The sequence below is a fragment of the Gorilla gorilla genome, chromosome 5, assembly GCF_029281585.2.
Source record: "Gorilla gorilla gorilla isolate KB3781 chromosome 5, NHGRI_mGorGor1-v2.1_pri, whole genome shotgun sequence".
Taxonomy (NCBI): Eukaryota; Metazoa; Chordata; class Mammalia; order Primates; family Hominidae; genus Gorilla; species Gorilla gorilla.
Genome location: NC_073229.2, coordinates 139,801,069 through 139,813,199, shown reverse-complemented (window position 1 = coordinate 139,813,199; position 12,131 = coordinate 139,801,069).

Here is a 12,131-nt window from a genome sequence, read left to right as displayed (position 1 = left end):
GCAACTATCCTATTGCCCCTGAATAAATAAAACTCTGTGCTAGATACTAGAGATACAAAGATGACTATAATATCTATTCTCAAAGCGTTTACATTATTTTGGCAGATTGATCTGAAAACAAATAATGGCTGCAACAGAGTTAGTCACAAGGTCAGTCACAAAGGAGTCAGGGAACAGAGAAGGATCTATTAAATGAATTCTTGAAGGAAGAGTTGAAATTTTCAGCTTATTGGTAATGGGAGAGTGTAGGCAAAAATACTGACTTTTAGACCAAATGATGATGTGTATAAAATCATAGACATCTGAATCAATAATGTATTTGCTGAACTATAGTTAAATTGATGTGACTGAAGTGTCTAGACCTGTACATTTTATATAGAGGTTTCAAATTCTAGCCACACGATGATTATAATTCAGAGTAGGTTCTGGAAGCATTGTCTAAAGTAAATAGGCCTACCAGGAGGCTTAGTTATGATCTTCCCCTTTATTTTGTAATTATTGCTGAACTATTTTGTAACTATTGCTCTAACTATTCCCCTGTAACTATTTTGACCTCTTTTCTTTATCTGCATACTTTCCCTAAATGACCGTATCCCGTCCTATGTCTTTAAATACCAACTCTGCTGAGGACTTCTAATGCATATTGTTAGCATACGCTTCAGATTTGTATCTTATTTCTTAAGGATTTGACATCTTAATGCCATTTGCATCTTAAAGACAACACATTTAAGATTTAATTCTTGATTTAACCCTTACAAGCTTATGCCTTCCTCAGTTTTCTCCATCTCAGTCAACAAGTTCCTAAAACCAAAGTCCTAAGGCTCTTTCTTAATTTTTCTCCCCCATTCACTCATCCATCAGTTTTTATCTGCAAAATTTTCTGGAATATACACTATTCCACAATTGTCTACCTCTTGCCATTGCTGTTTATCACAAGGCCATCATTTTGAGTACTCCCTTGCTTCTTCCTTACAATCCGATAATCTATGTTCTTGCATTAGGAGTTATCTTTATGACATGTAGATCAGAGCACACACTCAGGCCTTGAAACGTTTTCTATTTCTTTAGAATAAAAGCAGCTGTTTCCTATGATCTCTAAAGCCCTGACCTAACTTCAGTTTGCTTCTTTTATCTTATCTCATTCTCCTTTTCCATCCTTTATTGAGTTACAGTCATGCTGGCCTTCCCACTTCCCTGATGTGCCAAACTAGGTTCTGCCTCAGGCATTTGCCCTTGCTTATCCCTTTTTCCTGGGATACTTTTCCTTGGATCTGAACAGAAGTGACTTTTTCTCATCATCCAGGTCTCAATTCAAATGTCCTTGTTCCAAAGAGCACTCACCTGATAACTCTATCTAAAATAGCATGTTTAACAACCAGCTTGTTACTCTTCTTCACATTACTGTCTTGTTTTCCTTTATTATATTTATGCTATTTCTAATTATTTTGTTTATTTCCCCCCACTGGAAAGTAAGTTTTGTATTAATGGAGCTCTTTCCCTTTTAGTCACAAATGTATTCCTTCTACCTGGAACTGTGTCTGGCATGGGATACACTCCATTTATAAAGGGAGGTTCCTTTTTAAATATCTGTTGAACAAACAAAAAAGTGAAGGTAATATTTTTAACTTAAAAAATGATGAACATATTTTCTTGAATTATACACTGTCCAAAAGACCAGCCACCAGACATATGTGGCTATTTATGTTCACTTTAAAATTAAACTTGAAATTCTAAATTCTGTTGCTCAGCTGCTTTAGCCACAAGTGTTCGATAGCCACATGTGGCTAGTAACTACTATATTACAGTAAGATAGAACACACCATTTTCACAGAAAGTTCTATTAGATACCACTCTATTCTATATAATGAATGTGTAAGCCCAATAATAAAAGAGTAGATGTTCAAGGAAGAAAACTTCTAACCAAGACAGATTATATATATTAAGGAGTAAGTAGAAAGCTATGGGATTTTCATTTTTAGAGCTCTCTTAAATAGGATAAATTCTCATCTACAGAGAAGGCTTTGCAGCCACATAGTCTGAAGGTGGGTCTTTGAACTTTTGACCTCCCAAAGTCCCTTCTGAATGTATACATAATTATTCTTGCGATTATAATTAAACTTGTATTGTGCTAGCCAAATGCTAAATATTTCACAGAATCTACAGCAGACATGGTCTTTGATCTTAAGGAATTTTTTCAAGAATCTTTTCAAACTGTATGTAAGAATATATCACATTTTGTAAGAGCTTTAATGAAAGGATTCATGATGATTGATGATTCTGAGAAAATGTGAGTGACAGAGCCTGGGATTTGAAAGCATTTATGTGTCCTATTTAATTTACAAATTAGAAAAAATTGACTTGTCCTATTTAATTTGCAAAACTTCAGAAAATCGCCAGTTTAAACTACTAATAATTGTAGTCATGTTTTATTAGATCGTTACCTAAGGGCTTGTCAGAATTCTAGCAGGCTTGTATCTTCTACCTCATTCCCAGATCATATTAAGTCAGCCTCCTGTGTTAAGGTAACCAGTCAGAGCTCTTTGGAATAGTCCCTGAGACGATATTATAAAGGAGTGTTTTACTGAGTCTGAATACAAATGTATCTGTGGGGCTTGTTTGGTTTCAATTCAAGTCAAGTGACAAGAGAGGACATTGCTTGTCTGAGAAAAATGCGATCACAGTTCAGAGATTTTTTTCTGTTCCATATGCAGTTGAGCATGCTGAGAATGGAGCAAAAAGAACAGAGGGATAGAAAACTCTTGGGCTTGGAAAACCAGCTCCAGTCTAACTTTACAGAATGGTGAACCTGCATGTGGCTCCCACCTGGAGAAAGGCAGCTTACTCGATATTCAGAGGAATGAAATAGCATCAGAAAAAGTTTTCTCGAGCTGTTTTCATCTTTGTTGGCTTGCCATGTCATCATGTATTTTGGGCAAATAGAGTTTGCATCAGTTCAGTTGACAGGACTTCATGAATTTTAATATGCTAACTCCATATTCATGTTAGTATTGATGCATCATTGCTCCTTTTTTCTTTCATTTTTTAGTAAAAAGCTGGATTTCTGACAAAAATACAGAGTACTGTCACTCTGTAAAGTGTTGAAATCGTTAATGCAGGTTAAGAGAAAAATTGCATGAGTTTGTGAAATTTGCACCAACAAATTCATAAGCTATAGCTCAGCTTTAATTTTGATGAGTAAAATATAACACACATTTCATCATTCTGCTTCTAGGCTTGTGAATTTGTTTAAATTTGGACTCAACAAAATCTTTTGAAACCCTTCAGTCTTAGGTTTAGACAACCTAGGAGTCAGTCACGTCACATGAGAGTGTTTAAACTTTGTATGCTTGCAGAAAAACTCTTAATGCATTTTAAAGATTATGTCCACACATAAAAGTTGAATACAGAACTGTAGAACTACTACACAGTTGTTTATTGTCCAAGAAGACTGAGTTTGACACTTTGGAATGATGCGTTCAAATGAGTAACTATGGTTCTCCCAATTTACATATTCAGAGTTGGTATTTGGTCACCTTCATGTTCAGTTACCCAAAGAGGGAACATACAAATTGTAATCTGAGGTGCAGAGAAACATAGCACAAAAGAGAAAGCTTATGCTAATAGATAAAGATACATAAATTTACGGTTGCATAAAAAAAGCAGTTCAATCAGTATATTTGTTTTCCCAATTCTGCAGCATATTACTGTGGGAAGACAAGATTTGTTTCTTGAATAGGCAAAGCCAGAACAAATCCCTATTCTTGCTACATAATAGATGTTATTTAGAGACACAGAAGTATATAAATAGCTGAAAAGTTGCAGTTGTAGATACAATAATTCAGAAGACATGAACACAGGTGTATCATTGCTCTGCTTGGTATTGTTACATTGTTATCGTGTCAAATTCAAGTCCATCCTAGAAAATCCAGACAGAGCTTGTATCCTCTTTCACTGAATTCAGCTAGTTGTTAGATTTCCTGCAGATTGCACCCCCTTAAAAGTTAGCTCACCACCTCAATGTTGCTCTTTTAAAATGTGTTGCGTAAACAGCGTTAACAGTGAGAATATAAAACTTCACTTTTCGGATTTTTATTTAGAAAGAATCAGAAGAATTTCTGATTTAGGGGGCAAGAGAATTAAGTTCAAATATTTAACCACATATTAGAGAATATATAAACTTAAATCCTGACTTTCGTCCAAAGAGTTGTATTGGTATATACATTTCCTTAATTTTATTAAATAAAATATTTTTGGCAATGACTTTAGGCATTTGTTCCGAGTGGTCATCTCAATCCCAATGTCAAGGAAAAACAGTATTTCTAAGCTCACAGATGACATATTTATGTTGAATAAAGAAAAGCTGAAGAAGCATCTTTCCTTTAGCTCATTACTTCAGGAATGAGAATAGCTTTTATCGGAGACAATGATTCCACATTTATAAGAGTTTAAGCCCATAGGGAGGGAAGATAGTTAGGAAAGGGCAAGGTCGGGTTGCTAAATGATGGAATAAGGTAAGAGTAGCCATAGGACTTTAAAGCTGAGTGGGGCTTTAACAATCATTTGTCTAGTTGAATGTAAGCCCATGATGGTGGGGGCTATCTTACTTATTGTTCTCTTTCCCTAGTAGCTTAGCACAGTGTTGGCAAGAAACAGGAGATTAATAAACATTCGTTGAATAAATAAATACAGCAGTGAGTTATATGGTAGATCCAGTATTCAAATCTAGGCCTTTTGACTTCCAATCTAATTCTTGTTGATGAATCTGTTACTTTTTTCATTTTCACATGCAAACTCTTAGTTACTTGAACATAGTGAAATCAGTCAATGATCTTTACAAGCAACCCCATTTTTAGTGGGTGTTATTATTTGAATATGTCTCCCAAATGTCATGTGGTAGAACTGGAATCCTCTAATTTATATGTTGATTGGAGCTAGGGCCTTTGGGAGATACTTGGAATTAGATAAGTTAATCAGGGTGAGTCTCCTATGATGGGACTGCAAGCTTTATAACAAAGGGAAAAGAGACCTGAGCTGACACACATGCTCTTGCTCTCTGGCCAGGTGATGCCCTCCACCATGTTGTGATGTAGTATGAAAGCCCTTGCCAGAAGCTGTCACCATGCCCTTGAACTTCCAGGTCTCTAGAACTGTAAGCAATACATTTCTTTATAAATTACCCAGTTTGTGATATCTGTTTTAGAAATAGAAAATGAACAAAGACAGTAGGATAAATGTTTTCCTGGAAAAGATGAACTCTTGTCACAATAAATCTAACTCATTTTTTAGTAAATTTATGGGAAAACAAAAAGTCATCATTTAATATTCAGTCATAAAAGTCTAAGATCTAGGGTGACCATTTGCTTTCAGTTTGTCTGGGACTTTAGTAGTTTTAGCACTGAGAGTCCCATGTCCCTTGAACCTTCTCAGTCCTAGGCAAATCTGAACGGTTGATCACCCTAACCAGATCTGAAAAGGATATTCTAGGACTGGGAAGGAATCCTGAGGATATAAGAAACCCATAGGAGAAATATGATGCACATTTTTTTCAGCATAACAATCTCATGGTAATATTTTGAGAAATAATATAATTTATATATTTACAGATAAATACAAAATGTTAAAGAAATATTCAAGCTATACCTTAGAAGTTTCTGAGGGCCTCTGGCATGTAAAAATTACTTTGGTTGAAAGATATGAGAAAGTCTGACACCTTGGTTAGGATGGAGGAGTATAGGTAGATACAACATCTATACAAGGTTATAGAGTTGAAAACTCTCACAGGACTCACTAAGGTCTGCTCGTCTAACGCTTTAACAAAAATAAAGTGTGTGTTATAGCAAGAGAAAAAAAGTACATGCAGTTACTGAAGGGTCCAAGGCTTCCAGGTACAACTCCCCAGGGTCCTTTTTCAACAGGTAGAAAGGATATGTTTATCTGGATCATTAACCACAAATAGATGTGGGAAGTATTTTGGTTTCAAGAGCGATCAGGCACAAATTTATGGAATGGGGGCAGAGGGGGGAATTTGTACTCTGCTAGTGACACAGCTAAAATTAGACTGAGTAGCCAATGAAACCAGGTACAATCAATCAAGGTCTATATCCTAAATCTTGTAAATAAGCTAGTAGTTGGTACTTACAGGGAAGTTTCAAACTTTAGACAGTGTGCTACGCCTAAAATATCTCATAGTGCACTATTTGAAGTGGATAGTTTGGATAGTTACTGGAGGTTATTCTTTAGTGTTTCCATAATAAGAAGATGAGTTTAAAATGGAGTTGTGATCAACCTCCATAAAATAATGAAATTAACTGGCTTGGAGATTGAATCGCAATGTCTAAAACTAGGAGATAATTTTTAATATCTTAATGTTAATTTCGAATCAATAAAATAAAGTATTACCTTGTTATTTAGGTAGTAAACCTATGAAACTTAATTTTCTATGAGAAGATTTGAGAGGACTGTATCAATGGCTTCAAACGTGTTTAAGTGACTCATGTTGACCTGAACATGATGAGCTTTTTTTAGGAAATGAGGTTTGCAGATATCCTAGAACTTTCAGATTGATATATACAAGGCTGAGACACCTCTCCACCATAATTCCATAGATGCCCTGATAATTGGCATTCTGCTCAGGGGGTCACACATATTACCGTGATACTTCTCATGTTCTTAATTGAGTCATTCTATCAAGGCTCAGGATTTAAGAGGTGGCAGCTAGAAAATTTGGTAAGCTAGACCGGGCGCGGTGGCTCACGCCTGTAATTCCAGCACTTTGGGAGGCCGAGGCAGCGGATCACGAGGTCAGGAGATTGAGACCATGCTGGCTGACACGGTGAAACCCCGTCTCTACTAAAAAATACAAAAAATTAGCCGGGCATGGTGGCGGGCGCCTGTAGTCCCAGCTACTCGGGAGGCTGAGGCAGGAGAATGGCTTGAATCCAGGAGGCGGAGCTTGCAGTGAGCAGAGATCTCACCACTGCACTCCAGCCTGGGCGACAGAGCGAGACTCCGTCTCAAAAAAAAAAAAAAAAAAAAAAATGAAAAAAAGAAAATTTGGTAAGCTAGTCTGTGCTAGTGGGTCAGGTCCCATAATCAAGCCCTACTTACTTATTTTGTCACATTCTCCACTATTTTCCATTATCCTGCATCCTGTATACCTATCCCCTGTTTGTCCACACTGAGCTAGTTACTGTTTTCTGATCTTTCAGATCCTTTGACGATAGGGTTCCCTCAACGTGTCCTTGCCTTTAATGGTGGGGTTCCCTCTACTTGGAAAACTGACAAAATTCAGGCATTTGTTGTCTTTCTCTTAATTGTTGCATTTTTTCTTTTTGTGGGTCAAAATCACATACCAATGGGTCTATTGTAGATGCTCATAAATATTTGCTAAATAAATGATGGAGTATTAATGCATTTACCTCCTGATACACATATATGTATTTCAGTGGAATAATGCCTTTACACATATGAATGGTCCAAATATATTGTTTAATTAAGGAGGAGAAAAACATTTCTCTTTAGATGTAGCCTCATACTAAGCTTCAAATTGCACCCTCATGGGAGATTTGCTTCACACAGTTGCCCTACTCACTTCCCATATTGATGTTTAGGAGAATCTGGTGGTCGTGAGTCACACCCAGATCTAGATGTACCCACATCTAGCATCATGGAAAGTGTGTAAAAAAGAGATAGAAATAGACTCCAGTACATAATAAGTATAATTTAACAATCTACAAAGTAGTAGTGAAAAACAGTCATTTCTAAAGAGTGTTATACATATATGTGCATGTTATTTTCCAAACTCAGGTGAAAACATAAATAAAATAGAACCATAAAATTATAAATTTAAGTACTTAAAATATAAAATGAGATAAGTAAAAAAATACAGAGTAAAATATTATTTCAGTTTTAATTTAAAATTTGTTTTTGGTCCTAGGTATCATTTATAGTTTTTCTTTCAAAAAAATCTCGTAAGAATATATTCATTTCAATTAAATAATATATTAGTTTATTAATGGCCATATTTAAGCAAAGAAGTATGACACATTTCATAAAAACAAAACAAAACAACACAAAACAAAAACAATGCATTTTCTCCCTTATAATCATATTAGTTCATCCACATAGAAACTTCTGTGCAGCAACTGATTTTTTTTAAAAAAGCTTTTTATCCAGATGTAGTACACACCGGACTGGACATTTTAAAAGGATATGGAGGTTATTTTCAGCTCAGCCCAATTAATTTTAAAATGAATTTGTTCAAGTATTCTCTCATCCTTTTCTTTTTGCAGACAACTTACCTTTGAGCATCAGCCATGTGGACATCTTTTTGCAATGATGAAACAGCCCCCCAGCATTTGAAGTTAATTATACTAGTATAACTTTAGCTTGGTTTCAGTTTTGTTTCTTACTAATTCATTTTTTTGGAGGGGAAGGTGGGGAAGTTGGCAAATTCTTTTGGTTATTTTATAGGCCTGTTTTCTAAACCATAGTGACTGTTACAACCCTTGAAAAATCAGTGATTCTTTCATTGCTTGCCCACATGGCTAAATTCTGCCAGGATCCTCTCAGTAGACACAATCCTTCGAATTTAAATTTGGACTTGGTGTCACCTGTTATGCTTATAGCTCTTCTTAGTCCCCTCTCTCTCCACATAACTATAGACAACAGTTATGAATCAATCATAATCAATTAAATTTTTTGTTTTTCTCCTAGTTCATCACAAAGAAAGGCATATGTCCTACAAAGCTTTAATCTCTGTGAATTATGGGAAGGAGAGCAACTGGGTACAGGGGAGGGCTTCTGGCATGTTGGTATATCAGACAGAAGCCTGATGTTGAAGCAAGAAAAATCCTGCATCGGCTAAATTGGTGCAATGAAAAAACAAAAACAAATGTTTATTATATTTCTGAACAAAAAAGTAACATATCATCATCATTGAACATTCAAAAAATATAAGAGAATAGTAAGAATATAAAATCATCATTCCCCCAAGAATGTTAATATTTTTAAATATCTTTATATATTACAAAATTGAAACCCTGCTATATTTAGTTTGCTTCTTTTTTCCTATTATAGCATCCTAATAATTATTAATGTAATTTTGAATAGCTATATATTCCTTGTGTCTGTGGTCTGTAATAACCTGGAATTATCTTGATGGAAAATTTGGAGGCCACGTCCACTCTTAGAATTTAATTTTCTATCTTGCTGAATATATATCCGTTTATTTTTTTTCTGTGAATTTTAATTCCTTCAATTGCAAAGTAGTGGCCAGTGAGCTGTTCAGTACGGTGCACAAGTAGTGGTCAGTGAGCTGTTCAGTACAGTGTAGTTCACAGGATACCTAAGGAAGCATTGATCCAGAAGGAGTGTGACAACTTCCTAGGAAAGAGCTCCAGCAACTTGCCAAAAGTCACTCAGTAGGTGGTGGAGTCAGACTTTTGAAATAGCAGTTCTTGTTCCTAAAACTTTTATTCTCTACACTATGCCACATTGTAAATCAAAGAATAAACCTTCCAGCTCAGAGCATATACAAGGGGTGAGGGAAGAAAAAGAAATTAGAAATGTGTAATGGAGAAACTAATGATTGGGTGTTTTGTAAGACCTTCCATAGTTTTTATTTTTCCCTTCAAATGGAGGATTTGATCAGAGAATCCATCAAGAAAAAGATCAGCCTTTATTAAAGCCCTTTGTGTATGCCTAGTCTCAAGTTTCCCTCACTAATACCAGGTTGGCTAGATATGCTAGTTACTTGAAAAACAAATTAGTGGCTACATCAGTAGAGCACTTGTCTTAGACAATGAGTATTTTTTTTAAGGAAGATTGATCTTTCATTAATTTTCTCTGTTGTTTTTCCTACAAATCCTTTTGTGCCAGATTTGTCTTTCAAAATTTATTTGATTGATCATTAGGGAAACCGGGAAACTTGTCAAAATTCAGATTCCTGGGCCTTATCTCAGACTGAACTTAAAACTGTAGGAGTAAGGGAACATAATTCTTCACTTTTAAAAAGTTCTGCAGGAGTCTATAATGATCAGTCTAAAACATAAGACAAAAAAGCTGTTTGATCATGCTGAGGGAAAGTGCTTTATTATAATTACAATTAATATTAGTCATTTCTTTATGAGTACTTACATAAGCCTAATGTATTTTATCTATGTAATCTTACGCATCAGAAATATAGCTTAAAACAATACTGTATCTCTACAGATGAGAAAATTAATAATCAGATAATTTAAGTTAGATTAAAATTTAAAAAATAAAATAATGACACATAAACACACAATACAAAGAAGGTAGAAGGCAGATGTAGGGTTCTAATTACAGTGTGAGTAATTTCAAAGCTCACTACACATAATCGTGGCCAGAAAAGTCAGACAGAGTTCTGAGACTGTTTTTTGTTGTTGTTTTATCTTGACAATGAACTCCCAAGAAATGTTTTGAATTGCCAAGGATAATTTTGACTGAAAATCTTATCATAACTAGTCTAGAATTTTTGGCTGTCATGCACAAAGCCATACCTGCAGTGACTTGGATAACATGAAAAGGCTATAAAACAGACAATATGGTAAAGGAACTCATACGTATTGTTATTCCAAGAATCACACCAATCTTTTCTGTACATTGCAGATAGACCATAAGCACAATTAAAACTTGACAATCTGTGATTGCTAAATTTGCCTTTATTATCCACACCCGGAGTTGTCTCCTTTGTGGATAAGTGTAATGACACTGGCGTATATAATCTCTGATGATTCTACTCATGGCACTTAGTCACTGTAAAAGGTATTTGAAGGGTATGCTGAAAATAGGACTCCACATCAAATGTGTTAACTAATGTGAGCTTCTGAGTCTCAGTTTGGTTTGGACTGCTCTTCTGAAGCAATTTCTGAACAGGGCAGTATTTTAAAGTCATGAAATCCTCCAGAGTCAAGAAACAATGCATTACAAATCTGCATGAAAAGGTAACTAGATGAGAGCTGAATGTAATTCTTTTGTAGCAGGCAGGGCAAATTATAGCAAGGTGCCGCTGCAGCAAGTTTTTGAACAAATCCATAAAAAAAAAAAAACTCAACTGAAGATGACATTGCAGCTGAGACTTGGCCAAAGGCTGTATTTCAAAGCCCAGGAAAAGCCATATATTTCTCACCTTCAAACACGGCAGTTTAATTGATGATCTCCCTTTGTTTCTTTCTGTTTTCATTCTCCTTACCCCTACCATTACTCTCATTATATGCCTTAGATGATAAATTGTCAGTGTTTATGAATTTTCTTATATGATCCAAATTTCATTACTTGACCCACAGCCTAAATCACCTTTATTGAGTATAGTCCTTGATCATTCTGCTTAAATTCATAGTTTGTTGGCACAGCCCTGGAAATGGTATCCAGAAATTGCACATCTCTCTTCCTACTCTCATACACAAATTTACTCTACCCACAACCACACATCCAGGCATATGCATTTGTAAATGTTTCAAAAGTTGCACTTCTCTTTCAGCTTCTTTTTATTTTTATGTCACCCACTCCCCTTACCATCTCAACTGTTTCTCATCTCAGAGAGCTAAGAGGCCACAAACCCAGAGACAGCAAATCATGTCAGACACTGTCTAGGTCTGATATTCAGGAAAACTACATTATTTGGCTGGATCTCTTGACTAGGGGTATAAAATTGGGCAACTCGTGTTATTTTTGCAACATCATTTTTTTTTTCAAAAAGAAACAACAAACAAGTTTATATCTGAAATCCTAGATACAAATGACTTCATAAGTAATAACATATTTTTAATGACTAAAATAACAAAACAACCTGATGTAAGAAATTAGCAAGTCCTGGGAACTGCAGAAGAGTTGAAAATTGTATGCCCAGTATAAAAACATAAAAAATGTAGGGCCCAAATTCAACAAGGAAGCAAACAAGTAAAACAATACCACAGTATCTGCTTCCTGAAACAGCAGTGCGCAGCCGCTGTTAGATCATCTCTCTCTCTCTATTTCCCACTGCTAGAATTATATGACCTTCTAGTGTGAAAATCCTCCTCAGAAATAATTTCCAACAATTGCCGAAGGTAAAGAAGAAAGACAAACAATGGCATTAAATTATTTTTAGGCTTCCTAATTCAGACCTC